Source organism: Salmo salar, chromosome ssa25 (assembly GCF_905237065.1).
Source record: "Salmo salar chromosome ssa25, Ssal_v3.1, whole genome shotgun sequence".
In the NCBI taxonomy this organism is placed as follows: Eukaryota; Metazoa; Chordata; class Actinopteri; order Salmoniformes; family Salmonidae; genus Salmo; species Salmo salar.
Genome location: NC_059466.1, coordinates 38,792,551 through 38,807,325, shown reverse-complemented (window position 1 = coordinate 38,807,325; position 14,775 = coordinate 38,792,551).

The following is a 14,775-nucleotide window of genomic DNA, read 5'->3' as shown; positions in this document are numbered from 1 at the left end:
CTAATGTTATCTAATGTTACCTAATGTTACCTAATGTTACCTAATGTTACCTAATGTTATCTAATGTTATCTAATGTTATCTAATGTTATCTAATGTTACCTAATGTTACCTAATGTTATCTAATGTTACCTAATGTTATCTAATGTTACCTAATGTTACCTAATGTTACCTAATGTTACCTAATGTTATCTAATGTTACCTAATGTTACCTAATGTTATCTAATGTTACCTAATGTTATCTAATGTTACCTAATGTTACCTAATGTTATCTAATGTTATCTAATGTTACCTAATGTTATCTAATGTTACCTAATGTTACCTCATGTTACCTAATGTTATCTAATGTTACCTAATGTTATCTAATGTTATCTAATGTTACTTAATGTTACCTAATGTTACCTAATGTTACCTAATGTTATCTAATGCCCATATTTATCATTCAAATCATCAAGACTGCAGTTAGCTGCAACACACACTGCACTGACTCCCCCTATGTACGAACACCTCAACACACCTCACTCAAACCCCCTTACACTTTCCCCATGTACCTCATCCCAACCACTTTGGAACATACCCATCCTGCACCTGTCTGTCACTAATCACTCCCTACACTCCTCACCCCACCCACCCCCTCCTTACCCCCACACACCTTAGCCTGCCTCTTATGTAAATACCCTGTCTCCCTCGATTGGCCTATGTCCCAGCAGCGCTCTGCATGTTAACATTTCTAAACCCCCTCAAATTGTGACTAATAAACATTTTCTAGCCTTCAGTCTATTTGAACAGTCAGCCAGCCCTGCATGCCAAACAGCTAGCTAGAACAGACTGAGACAGACTGGAAGACTGGCACCCTGACCAGAGAGAAGTGCTGTGTTTATCCTCTCATACATACACAACCAGCTTACTCCGGTTTGGCAGGACAGTGACAAAGGACCAGCCAATGCCTGGCAAACTGACAGGCATCCGGGCTAGTTAGCACCTAGGAAGAGGTTCTATAAAGATAAAGGAGAAAAGACAAGCAATGTGTACTCATCCTTCTCCTCTCCAGTGAAGTCTTACCACTCATCCTTCTCCTCTCCAGTGAAGTCTTACCACTCATCCTTCTCCTCTCCAGTGAAGTCTTACCACTCATCCTTCTCCTCTCCAGTGAAGTCTTACCACTCATCCTTCTCCTCTCCAGTGAAGTCTTACCACTCATCCTTCTCCTCTCCAGTGAAGTCTTACAACTCATCCTTCTCCTCTCCAGTGAAGTCTTACCACTCATCCTTCTCCTCTCCAGTGAAGTCTTACCACTCATCCTTCTCCTCTCCAGTGAAGTTTTACCACTCATCCTTCTCCTCTCCAGTGAAGTCTTACCACTCATCCTTCTCCTCTCCAGTGAAGTCTTACCACTCATCCTTCTCCTCTCCAGTGAAGTCTTACCACTCATCCTTCTCCTCTCCAGCTCATGGCCAAGAGACAGTGTACATTTTGATGTCATAAAACTCTTCTACCTTGAGTGATACCACAAAAGAAACAATACATTTTTAATATACACTTTAAAATTGCTTTCTGTCACCTCCTCTTGAAGCCAGAGGAGAAAATCTCAGTTTCGTTAGTGAGGGAATTAAAATTGAGGATCATTGTAGAGTACAAGGAGGAAAGGTGAGGTAAACTGTTATGTGAGGCCTCAAACAAACTATAATATGTAACTCACTCATTTCAATAGTTTTTCATTCATTTGAATTCTGTTCCTTAAGCTTGTGTTATTTAATTAATGTCATTTATCTGGGAGATGCTTGATGCAGTGGTTAGATCTGTGGTAGGGAAAGACTATGCAGATTTAAGCATTTCATCGAGATTTTGATTGCATCAAAAATGACTTAATCAAACAATCATCTTAATGGATTTGTATTAAAGATTTAATATCAACGTATTAAGTTGAAATCAAAATAATTTTTGCTGATGAAGTCTTGCCTCTGTCCATTTTGAGGATTAACTGTAAATCTTTCCCTTGAAATATAAATAAAATGCAAAATAAAGTGAAGTCATCCAAGTTGATTGTGTTCCGTCACCCTATTGTTAACATGCATGCATTCACAGGTGCACAAACACACACACACACACACACACACACACACACACACACACACACACACACACACACACACACACACACACACACACACACACACACACACACACACACACACACACACACACACACACACACACACACCAGCAAAAAAACTAAAAAAACACACGCACACTCACACACAGAGAAATACACATATTATGTCTGTCTAGCTGCTACCAACCTGGGAGTTGAAATGACTGGAAACCAATCCAGGATTTGATGGCTATTAGAAGCGGTGCTATAGTGTAATGTTGTAGTTAGTTGTATGGTGTGTTACTCTGTGGGATGTCTCTATTCAGGTGTCGTTTCACCCAGACAGACTGTGTACAGGAACATGGTGTGTTACTCTGTGGGATGTCTCTATACAGGTGTCGTTTCACCCAGACAGACTGTGTACAGGAACATGGTGTGTTACTCTGTGGGATGTCTCTATTCAGGTGTCGTTTCACCCAGACAGACTGTGTACAGGAACATGGTGTGTTACTCTGTGGGATGTCTCTATTCAGGTGTCGTTTCACCCAGACAGACTGTGTACAGGAACATGGTGTGTTACTCTGTGGGATGTCTCTATTCAGGTGTCGTTTCACCCAGACAGACTGTGTACAGGAACATGGTGTGTTACTCTGTGGGATGTCTCTATACAGGTGTCGTTTCACCCAGACAGACTGTGTACAGGAACATGGTGTGTTACTCTGTGGGATGTCTCTATTCAGGTGTCGTTTCACCCAGACAGACTGTGTACAGGAACATGGTGTGTTACTCTGTGGGATGTCTCTATACAGGTGTCGTTTCACCCAGACAGACTGTGTACAGGAACATGGTGTGTTACTCTGTGGGATGTCTCTATACAGGTGTCGTTTCACCCAGACAGACTGTGTACAGGAACATGGTGTGTTACTCTGTGGGATGTCTCTATACAGGTGTCGTTTCACCCAGACAGACTGTGTACAGGAACATGGTGTGTTACTCTGTGGGATGTCTCTATTCAGGTGTCGTTTCACCCAGACAGACTGTGTACAGGAACATGGTGTGTTACTCTGTGGGATGTCTCTATTCAGGTGTCGTTTCACCCAGACAGACTGTGTACAGGAACATGGTGTGTTACTCTGTGGGATGTCTCTATACAGGTGTCGTTTCACCCAGACAGACTGTGTACAGGAACATGGTGTGTTACTCTGTGGGATGTCTCTATTCAGGTGTCGTTTCACCCAGACAGACTGTGTACAGGAACATGGTGTGTTACTCTGTGGGATGTCTCTATTCAGGTGTCGTTTCACCCAGACAGACTGTGTACAGGAACATGGTGTGTTACTCTGTGGGATGTCTCTATTCAGGTGTCGTTTCACCCAGACAGACTGTGTACAGGAACATGGTGTGTTACTCTGTGGGATGTCTCTATACAGGTGTCGTTTCACCCAGACAGACTGTGTACAGGAACATGGTGTGTTACTCTGTGGGATGTCTCTATTCAGGTGTCGTTTCACCCAGACAGACTGTGTACAGGAACATGGTGTGTTACTCTGTGGGATGTCTCTATTCAGGTGTCGTTTCACCCAGACAGACTGTGTACAGGAACATGGTGTGTTACTCTGTGGGATGTCTCTATTCAGGTGTCGTTTCACCCAGACAGACTGTGTACAGGAACATGGTGTGTTACTCTGTGGGATGTCTCTATACAGGTGTCGTTTCACCCAGACAGACTGTGTACAGGAACATGGTGTGTTACTCTGTGGGATGTTTCTATACAGGTGTCGTTTCACCCAGACAGACTGTGTACAGGAACATGGTGTGTTACTCTGTGGGATGTCTCTATTCAGGTGTCGTTTCACCCAGACAGACTGTGTACAGGAACATGGTGTGTTACTCTGTGGGATGTCTCTATACAGGTGTCGTTTCACCCAGACAGACTGTGTACAGGAACATGGTGTGTTACTCTGTGGGATGTCTCTATACAGGTGTCGTTTCACCCAGACAGACTGTGTACAGGAACATGGTGTGTTACTCTGTGGGATGTCTCTATACAGGTGTCGTTTCACCCAGACAGACTGTGTACAGGAACATGATAATAGGCATCTCATGTGACTACACAAAGTCATTACTAGCATGTTGCTCTGATAGGCACAGTACCTCTCCCTGTCCACCCACACACACACACACACACACACACACACACACACACACACACACACACACACACACACACACACACACACACACACACACACACACACACACACACACACACACACACACACACACACACACACACACACACACACACACAGAGAGAGACACAGCCACACAAAACACTCCGGAGAGATCTCTGGTTATCACACCCCTGCAGATTGTTCTGTACTACTTATGGAAACACACACATCTCAAGATGTGGCCACTCTTGCCAACAGTGAGCCCAGTGTTAAGAACAGTTGTTGTCCTTGTTGTCGTCTGTGTGTGTTTTTTTAGCATCTCTAAATTCCCAGGCAGCGTTGCTAAGGTGCTTTGGGAGAGGATTAACCAACTTTGGCTGGCGTCAACGAGCAAGCCTTGCAGATTTCCTACCAGCAAGAAAAAGACAAAGAAAGAAGGGAAGAAAGAGGAGAAGGAGGAAGTAAAGGAGGGAAAGGACAACAGGGAAACGAGTATAACAGTTTGTGTTAACATGATGACTTGAGAGAGGTAAAGAGGTAGAGGAGAGGAAAGGAAAGGGGGAGAAAGGACAGAGGGAAGGAAAGAGGGATAGGAATGTTTGTCAGGTGTAGGGTCTCTCTTTTTCTCTCCCTTTGTCTGTACACATCCCCCTCTCTCTCTCTCTCTCTCTCTCTCTATCTCCCTCTCTCTCTCTCTCTCTCTCTCTCTCTCTCTCTCTCTCTCTCTCTCTATCTCCCTCTCTCTCTCTATCTCCCTCTCTCTCTCTCTCTCTCTCTCTCTCTCTCTCTCCCCCTCTCTCTCTCTCTCTCTCTCTCTCCCTCTCCCTCTCTCCCCTCTCTCTCTCTCCTCTCTCTCTCTCTCTCTCTCTCTCTCTCCCTCTCCCTCTCTCCCCCTCTCTCTCTCTCTCTATCTCCCTCTCTATCTCCCTCTCTCTCCCTCTCCCTCTCCCTCTCTCTCTCTCTCTCTCTCTCTCTCTCTCTCTCTCTCTCTCTCTCTCTCTCTCTCTCTCTCTCTCCCTCTCCCTCTCCCTCTCTCTCTCTCTCTCTCTCTCTCTCTCTCTCTCTCTCTCTCTCTCTCTCTCTATCTCCCTCCCTCTCCCTCTCCCTCTCTCTCTCTCTCTCTCTCTCTCTCCCTCTCTCTCTCTCCCTCTCCCTCTCCCTCTCCCTCTCTCTCTCTCTCTCTCTCTCTCTCTCTCTCTCTCTCTCTCTCTCTCTCTCTCTCTCTCTCTCTCCCTCTCTCTCTCCCCCTCTCTCTCTCTCTCTCTCTCTCTCTCTCGCTCTCTCTCTCTCTCTCCATTCCCAGAAGGTGACAGTTCAGTTCCAGACTCTTTTGTCTCTCCTCTGTCACGACTTCAAACAGCAGTGCTGCTCTGGTCATACTGTTGACGCCTGGAGAAGAGTGGTGCTCTGGTCATACTGTTGACGCCTGGAGAAGAGTGGTGCTCTGGTCATACTGTTGACGCCTGGAGAAGAGTGGTGCTCTGGTCATACTGTTGACGCCTGGAGAAGAGTGGTGCTCTGGTCATACTGTTGACGCCTGGATAAGAGTGGTGCTCTGGTCATACTGTTGACGCCTGGAGAAGAGTGGTGCTCTGGTCATACTGTTGACGCCTGGAGAAGAGTGGTGCTCTGGTCATACTGTTGACGCCTGGAGAAGAGTGGTGCTCTGGTCATACTGTTGACGCCTGGAGAAGAGTGGTGCTCTGGTCATACTGTTGACGCCTGGAGAAGAGTGGTGCTCTGGTCATACTGTTGACGCCTGGAGAAGAGTGGTGCTCTGGTCATACTGTTGACGCCTGGATAAGAGTGGTGCTCTGGTCATACTGTTGACGCCTGGAGAAGAGTGGTGCTCTGGTCATACTGTTGACGCCTGGAGAAGAGTGGTGCTCTGCGTCTCGGGTTTACTTGTCCTTGGAGACATTCTTCCCCTCTCTCTCTCTCTGTCTCTCTCTCTCTCTCTCACTCTTATTTTCTTCTCTCTCTTACTTATTCATCCCCCACTCTCTCTCTCTCTCTCTCTCTCTCTCTCTACCTCTCTCTTTCTCTCTCTCTCTCTTATTTTCTTCTCTCTCTTACTTCTTCACCCCCTCTCCCTCTCTCTCTCTCTCTCTCTCTCTACCTCTCTTTCTCTCTCTACGTCCTTCTCCCTATTTTTAATTGGAGTGTAGACTAGTATAGGCGGAGAGGAGTGGTGAGGAGCTCTAAACCACCTTAACCAATTACCAAGCTGTTCAGCTGCATCTCAGGGACCCACTCTGATACTGTCAATCCATATGGAGTTTTATGTGAATAAAAAACAATTACACTTTAAGTGACTCATAAGAATCCAGAATATATTTGATTTTGATAACTTATTAGCGTGGGCAGGAACTAAGATGGTTCTTAATAACTTTATGTCCTTTTTCTATATTTTATGCTCAACACTCCATGGAGGATAAATGTTTTTTTCTGTGTATCTTGAAGCGCTGTATATTTCCAGGACCCTTTGATCACGTGACTGTAGTATACTATTTCAATAACAACTTTATTATCCCCAAAGGGCAGTTCGTAAGACAAAGCACAAAAGCATGGCCTACTTCTAAAATGCCCCATTTTCATGCAGGGGCTGACATGGCTTGACCATGGTGCCTGCAAATCATAGTGTGTTCCATTCGTACAAAACAAACCATAACTCGCTTTGGAGGAATCATAAATGATCATATTATTTTATTCTGTTATTAAATATTCATCAGATATTAGTTGTTGATGATCTTGCTGTTTACAGAGGTTGTTGTCATGGTTGTTCTTGTAGCTGTATTTGTTGTTGCTGTTCTCAGAACCTGGCTGTGATCAGCCCAGGCAAGACGTCCAGAGAGGGAGAGAGGCTCACATGCGTCTGAATCCCCTTCTCGGGCATCTCATTTCAGGACCAGCGTAACCAGATGCCTCCTGGTCGTGGAACACAAAGCACTTGACAGAGGGCCATAGCCACCTCTCCTCTCCTCCCCACATCCACTCCTCCCTCCATCCCTCCATCCCCAAACCTGACTGTTTCAGGTTACATCTCGCACTCTCCTTCACTGTTCCCCCTGAGAAGTGGCAGGCCGGTAAGGGACTCTCAGGTGTGTGTGTGTGTGTCTGTGTGTTTGCATGTACCTGTGCGTGCGCATGTGTGTGCGTGCGTACTCAGTGTGAGTATGTGTATATGTATGTGTGGGTGTGTGTGGGCTGGACTGGCTGTGTTCTCTGATTGGGTGAGCTGAGGTGTGGCAGCGGCTGCCTTTCAACCACTGATCCCCTCAGAAGTACTCATCTGATCAGACCCTGTCCTGGCTGTCTGCCTACTGGGCTGACTGTCTGTCTACTGGGCTGGCTGGCTGTCTGCCTACTGGGCTGGCTGTCTGCCTACTGGGCTGGCTGTCTGCCTACTGGGCTGGCTGTCTGCCTACTGGGCTGACTGTCTGTCTACTGGGCTGGCTGTCTGCCTACTGGGCTGACTGTCTGTCTACTGGGCTGACTGTCTGTCTACTGGGCTGGCTGTCTGCCTACTGGGCTGGCTGTCTGTCTACTGGGCTGTCTGTCTGTCTACTGGGCTGACTGTCTGTCTACTGGGCTGGCTGTCTGCCTACTGGGCTGGCTGTCTGTCTACTGGGCTGTCTGTCTGTCTACTGGACTGACTGTCTGTCTACTGGGCTGGCTGTCTGCCTACTGGGCTGGCTGTCTGCCTCCCGCTCCACGGCTGCTAGGGTTGCTTACTCCACCCCACCCTGGGGGTCAAGCGGTTCATTACAGACCCCCCCCCATACACAATGCTGTGGGCAGGATGAGGATGAGAGGGAGACACTGTGGGTTCTGTGGGGTGGTGCTGGCATCTCTGGTGTCCACTCACTCACTCACTCACTCACTCACTCACTCACTCACTCACTCACTCACTCACTCACTCACTCACTCACTCACTCACTCACTCACTCACTCACTCACTCACTCACTCACTCACACCAGTAAGTCAGTCCCACTAACTATAGCCCCTAGGCTGATCCAAGCTGTACAGTGAGGGAAAAAAGTATTTGATCCCCTGCTGATTTTGTACGTTTGCCCACTGACAAAGAAATGATCAGTCTATCATTTTAATGGTAGGTTTATTTGAACATTGAGAGACAGAATAAGAACAAAAAAATCCAGAAAAAAACACATGATTTGATTTGATTTGACAACTGGGTGAAAGTGTTGTGGTCAGATGAGACCAAAATGGAGCTCTTTGGCATCAACTCAACTCGCCGTGTTTGGAGGAGGAGGAATGCTGCCTATGACCCCAAGAACACCATCCCCACCGTCAAACATGGAGGTGGATTTTTTTGTTGTTATTCTGTCTCTCACTGTTCAAATAAACCTACCATTACAATTATAGACTGATCATTTCTTTGTCAGTGGGCAAACGTACAAAATCAGCAGGGGATCAAATACTTTTTTCCGTCACTGTATCTGCCTCCCTGTCCTTCTTTCTCTGTTCTCTCTCTGTCTCTCTCTCTGTTCTCTCTCTGTCTCTCTCTGTCTCTCTCTCTCTCTCTCTGTCTCTGTCTTTCTCTCGCTGTCTCTCTCTCTCTGTCTCTCTCTCTGTCTCTGTCTTTCTCTCGCTGTCTCTCTCTCTCTCTTGTTTATCTCCACCTAGATTGTGTCACCTTGCACCATTCAGAGAGAGGTGGGGAGGGGCGGAGCACCAGCATTTCTACACATTATTCTGTCTCCCTAGAATCCTTGGCCAGGCCAATCCCCGATGTCCCCCAGGGTGTGCTGTGGACCCATTGACATTTCCACTGAGCTGACCTTTGCTGCGGCCACTGACTGAAGACTGACACGTTTGAAGAAAGTGCTGCTCACTGTGCCACACACTTAAATAGAAGAGCAAGCACACTGAAGCACACATTGAAGGAACAGACTCCCTCAAACACACACACACACAAAAACACACACAAACACACACACACAATCAGAGAGAGAAGAGGCCATAAAAATCAGAGAGAGGCCATAAAACAACTACAAACTACATTGCAGGAAGCACCCATGGCAAGGACTGTTCAATGTTGGTCTGATCAATCGGAATCTATGCTTCAAGATTGTTTTGATCACACGGACTAGTAAAGGTTCCGGGTCACCTCTGAGAATAGTATCGACATATACACTGACTCGGTGACGGGGTTCAAACTGGAAGGGACAGGGACAAAGTGGAATCACAATTCAACGGGTCAGACACGAGACCTCCCTGGCAGAGACTCCAGACATTATAAAGGGAAAGGCAGCCACATTGAGGAAACCAACACCTCCCAGACAAGCTAAACACCTTCTTCACGCACTTATAGGAAAAAAAACATTGAGCAGCCAACACAGGCTCAATAGGACTGTGTGCTCTCGTTCTCCGTGGCCGACGTGAGTAAGTCATTTACAAGTGTTAACCCTCCCAAGGATGCCAGCCCAGACGGCATCCACAGCCGTGTCCTCAGAGCATGTGTAGACCAGCTGGATGGAGTTTTTACGGACATACTCAATCTCTTCACATTCAATCTCTCCATGTTATCCCCACTTGCTTAAAGATGTCCACCATTGTTCCTGTACCCAAGATAGTGCAGGCTATCGCCCCGTAGCACTCACATCTGTCATCATGAAGTGCTTTGAGAGGGTAATGAAGGATCATATCACCTCAACCTTATCCGACACCCTAAACCCACTGCAATTCACATACCCGCCCCAACAGATCCACAGACGACCCCAGGTGGTGAAGGTAGGCAACAACACCTCCGCCACTCTGATCCTCAATAAGGGGGCCCCACAGGGGTGCGTGTTCTGCCCCCTCCTGCACTCCCTGTTCACACATGACTGTGAGGCCATGCACATCTCCAACTCATTTATCAAGTTTTCTGACAACACAACAGTGGTAGGACTGATTACTAGCAATGAAGGAGGTGTGAGCCCTGGCGGAGTGGAGCCAGGAAACTAACCTCTCCAGCAAAGTCAACAAAATGAAGAAGCTGATCATGGACTACAGGAGAGAGAGCATGCCCCCATCCACATCGACTGGGCTGCAATGGAGAGGGTCAAAAGTTTAAAGTCATCACCCCACCGACAGCTTGGTGAAGAAGACGCAACGCCTGTTCAACCTCAGGAGGCTGAAAAAATTTGGCTTGGCCCCTAAGACCCTAAAAAATGATACGGGCTGTGTCACCACCTGTTACGGCAACTGTACCATTCGCAAACACAGGGCTCTCCACCGGCAGCACACTACCTGCCCTCCAGAACATCTACAGCACCTGGTGTCACAGGAAGGCCAAGAAGATCATCATAGACCTCAGTACCGAGCCAAGGTCTGTTCATCTCGCTACCATCTAGAAGGCGGAGACAGCACAGGTGTATCAAATCTGGGACCGAGACACTGATAAACAGCTTCTATCTCCAGACCATCAGACTGTTAAACAGCTTCTATCTCCAGACCATCCGACTGTTGAACAGCTTCTATCTCCAGACCATCCAACTGTTGAACAGCTTCTATCTCCAGACCATCAGACTGTTAAACAGCTTCTATCTCCAGACCATCCGACTGTTAAACAGCTTCTATTACCAGACCATCAGACTGTTGAACAGCTTCTATCTCCAGACCATCAGACTGTTGAACAGCTTCTATCTCCAGACCACCAGACCGTTAAACAGCTTCTATCTCCAGACCATCCGACTGTTAAACAGCTTCTATCTCCAGACCATCAGACTGTTGAACAGCTTCTATCTCCAGACCATCAGACTGTTAAACAGCTTCTATCTCCAGACCATCAGACTGTTGAACAGCTTCTATTACCATCAGACTGTTGAACAGCTTCTATCTCCAGACCATCAGACTGTTAAACAGCTTCTATCTCCAGACCATCCAACTGTTGAACAGCTTCTATTTCCAGACCATCCAACTGTTGAACAGCTTCTATCTCCAGACCATCAGACTGTTAAACAGCTTCTATCTCCAGACCATCCGACTGTTGAACAGCTTCTATCTCCAGACCATCCAACTGTTGAACAGCTTCTATCTCCAGACCATCAGACTGTTAAACAGCTTCTATCTCCAGACCATCCGACTGTTAAACAGCTTCTATTACCAGACCATCAGACTGTTGAACAGCTTCTATCTCCAGACCATCAGACTGTTGAACAGCTTCTATCTCCAGACCATCAGACCGTTAAACAGCTTCTATCTCCAGACCATCAGACTGTTGAACAGCTTCTATTACCATCAGACTGTTGAACAGCTTCTATTACCATCAGACTGTTGAACAGCTTCTATCTCCAGACCATCAGACTGTTAAACAGCTTCTATCTCCAGACCATCAGACTGTTAAACAGCTTCTATCTCCAGACCATCCGACTGTTGAACAGCTTCTATCTCCAGACCATCAGACTGTTGAACAGCTTCTATCTCCAGACCATCAGACTGTTAAACAGCTTCTATCTCCAGACCATCAGACTGTTGAACAGCTTCTATTACCATCAGACTGTTGAACAGCTTCTATTACCATCAGACTGTTGAACAGCTTCTATCTCCAGACCATCAGACTGTTAAACAGCTTCTATCTCCAGACCATCAGACTGTTAAACAGCTTCTATCTCCAGACCATCCGACTGTTGAACAGCTTCTATCTCCAGACCATCCAACTGTTGAACAGCTTCTATCTCCAGACCATCAGACTGTTAAACAGCTTCTATCTCCAGACCATCCGACTGTTGAACAGCTTCTATTACCATCAGACTGTTGAACAGCTTCTATCTCCAGACCATCAGACTGTTAAACAGCTTCTATCTCCAGACCATCCGACTGTTGAACAGCTTCTATCTCCAGACCATCCGACTGTTGAACAGCTTCTATCTCCAGACCATCAGACTGTTAAACAGCTTCTATCTCCAGACCATCCGACTGTTGAACAGCTTCTATCTCCAGACCATCAGACTGTTGAACAGCTTCTATCTCCAGACCATCAGACTGTTAAACAGCTTCTATCTCCAGACCATCCGACTGTTAAACAGCTTCTATCTCCAGACCATCAGACTGTTGAACAGCTTCTATCTCCAGACCATCAGACTGTTAAACAGTCACCACCAGCAGGCCTCCACCCGGTACTCTACCCTGCACCTTAGAGACTGCTGCCCTATGTACATAGTCATTGAACACTGGTCACTTTAATAATGTTTACATACTGTTTTACCCACTTCATATGTATATACTATATTCCAGTCATGGCTGATCCTATATATTATACTAATAAAAAACATAAACGCAACATGTATAGTGTTGAACCATGTTTCATGAGCTGAAATAAAAGATCCCACAAATTTTCCATACTCACAAAAAGCTTATTTGTCTCAAATTTTGTGCGCAAATTTGTTACATCCCTGTTAGCAAGCATTTCTCCTTTGCCAAGATAATCCATCCACCTGACAGGTGTGGCATATCAAGAAGCTGATTAAACAACATGATCATTACACAGGTCACCTTGTGCTGGGGACAACAAAGGCCACTCTAAAATGTGCAGTTTTGTCACACAACACAATGCCACAGAAGTCTCAAGTTTTGAGGGAGTGTGTAATTGGCATGCTGACTGCAGGAATGTCCACCAGAGCTGGTATCAGACTTTAATGACATTCAGAGACTTGTCCCGAAGTCACTCCTGTGTTGTATTGGCTATGTGCTTAGGGTCATTGTCCTGTTGGAAGGTGAACCTTCGCCCCAGTCTGTGGTCCTGAGCACCCTGGAACAGGTTTTCATTAAGAATCTCTCTGTTTCTTTGGTCCGTTCCCTCGATCCTAACTAGTCTCCCAGTCCCTGATGCTGAAAAACATCCCCACAGCATGACGCTGCCACCATGCTTCACCGTAGGGATGGTGCCAGGTCTCCTCCAGACGTGACGCTTGGCTTTCAGGCCAAAGCATTCAATCTTGGTTTCATCAGACCAGGGAATCTTGTTTCTCATGGTCTGGAGGTCCTTCAGATGCCTTTTGGCAAACTCCAAGCAGGCAGTTAGTTATATGTCTTTTACTGAGGAGTGGCTTCCATCTTGATCACTCTACCATAAGGGCCTGATTGGTGGAGTGCTCCAGAAACGATTGTCCTTCTGGAAAGTTCTCCCATCTCCACAGAGGAACTCTGGAGCTCTTTCAGAGTGACCATCGGGTTCTTGGTCACCTCTCTGACCAAGGTCCTTCTCTCTCAATTGCTCAGTTTGTCCAGGCGGCCAGCTCTAGGATGAGTCTTGGTGGTTCCAAACTTCTTCCATTTAAGAATGATGGAGGTCACTTTGTTCTTGGGGACCTTCAATGCTGCAGAAATGTTTTGCTACCCTTCCCCAGATCTGTGCCTCAACACAATCCTGTCTCGGCGCTTGATGGACAATTCCTTCGACCTCATGGCTTGGTTTTTGCTCTGACATGCACTGTCAACTGTGGGACCTTATATAGACAGGTGTGTGTCTTTCCAAATCATGTCCAATCAATTGAATTTACCACAGGTGGACTACAATCAAGTTGTAGAAACAACTGAAGCATGATCAATGGAAACAGGATGAAAATATAAAAATACATTTGCAAAAATGTCTAAAAACCTGTTTTTGCTTTGTCATTATGGGCTATTGTGTGTAGATTGATGAGGGGGGAAAACGATGTAATCCATTTTAGAATAAGGCTGTAACATAACAAAATGTGGAAAAAGAAAAGGGGTCTGAATACTTTCCGAATGCACTGTATATACAGTACCAGTCAAAAGTTTAGACACACCTACTACAATATTTTCTATATTGTGAAGACATCAAAACTATGAAATAACACATATGGAATCATGTAGTAACCAAAAAGGTGTTACAAAAATCAAAATATATTTTATATTTTACATTCTTCAAAGTAGCCACCCTTTGCCTTGATGACAGCTTTGCACACTCTTGACATTCTCTCAACCAGCTTCACCTGGAATATTTTCCAACAGTCTTGAAGAAGTTCCCACATATGCTGAGCACTTGTTGGCTGCTTTTCCTTCACTCTGCGATCCAACTCATCCCAAACCATCTTCAATTAGGTTGAGGTCATCTGATGCAGCATTCCATCACTCTCCTTCTTGGTCAAATAGCCCTTACACAGCCTGGAGGTGTGTTGGGTCATTGTCCTGTTTAAAAACAAATGATAGTCCCACTAAGCGCAAACCAGATGGGCTGGCATTTCACTGCAGAATGCTGTGGTAGCCATGCTGGTTAAGTGTGCCTTTAATTCTGATTAAATTACCGACAGTTTCACCAGCAAAGCACCCCCAGACCATCACACCTCCTCCTCAATGCTTCACGGTGGGAACCACACATGCGGAGGTCATCCGTTCACCTACTCTGAGTCTCACAAAGATACATTGGTAGGAACCAAAAATCTCAAATTTGGACTCATCAGACCAAAGGACAGATTTACACCGGTCTAACGTCCATTGCTCGTGTTTCTTGGACCAAGCAAGTCTCTTCTTATTGGTGTCC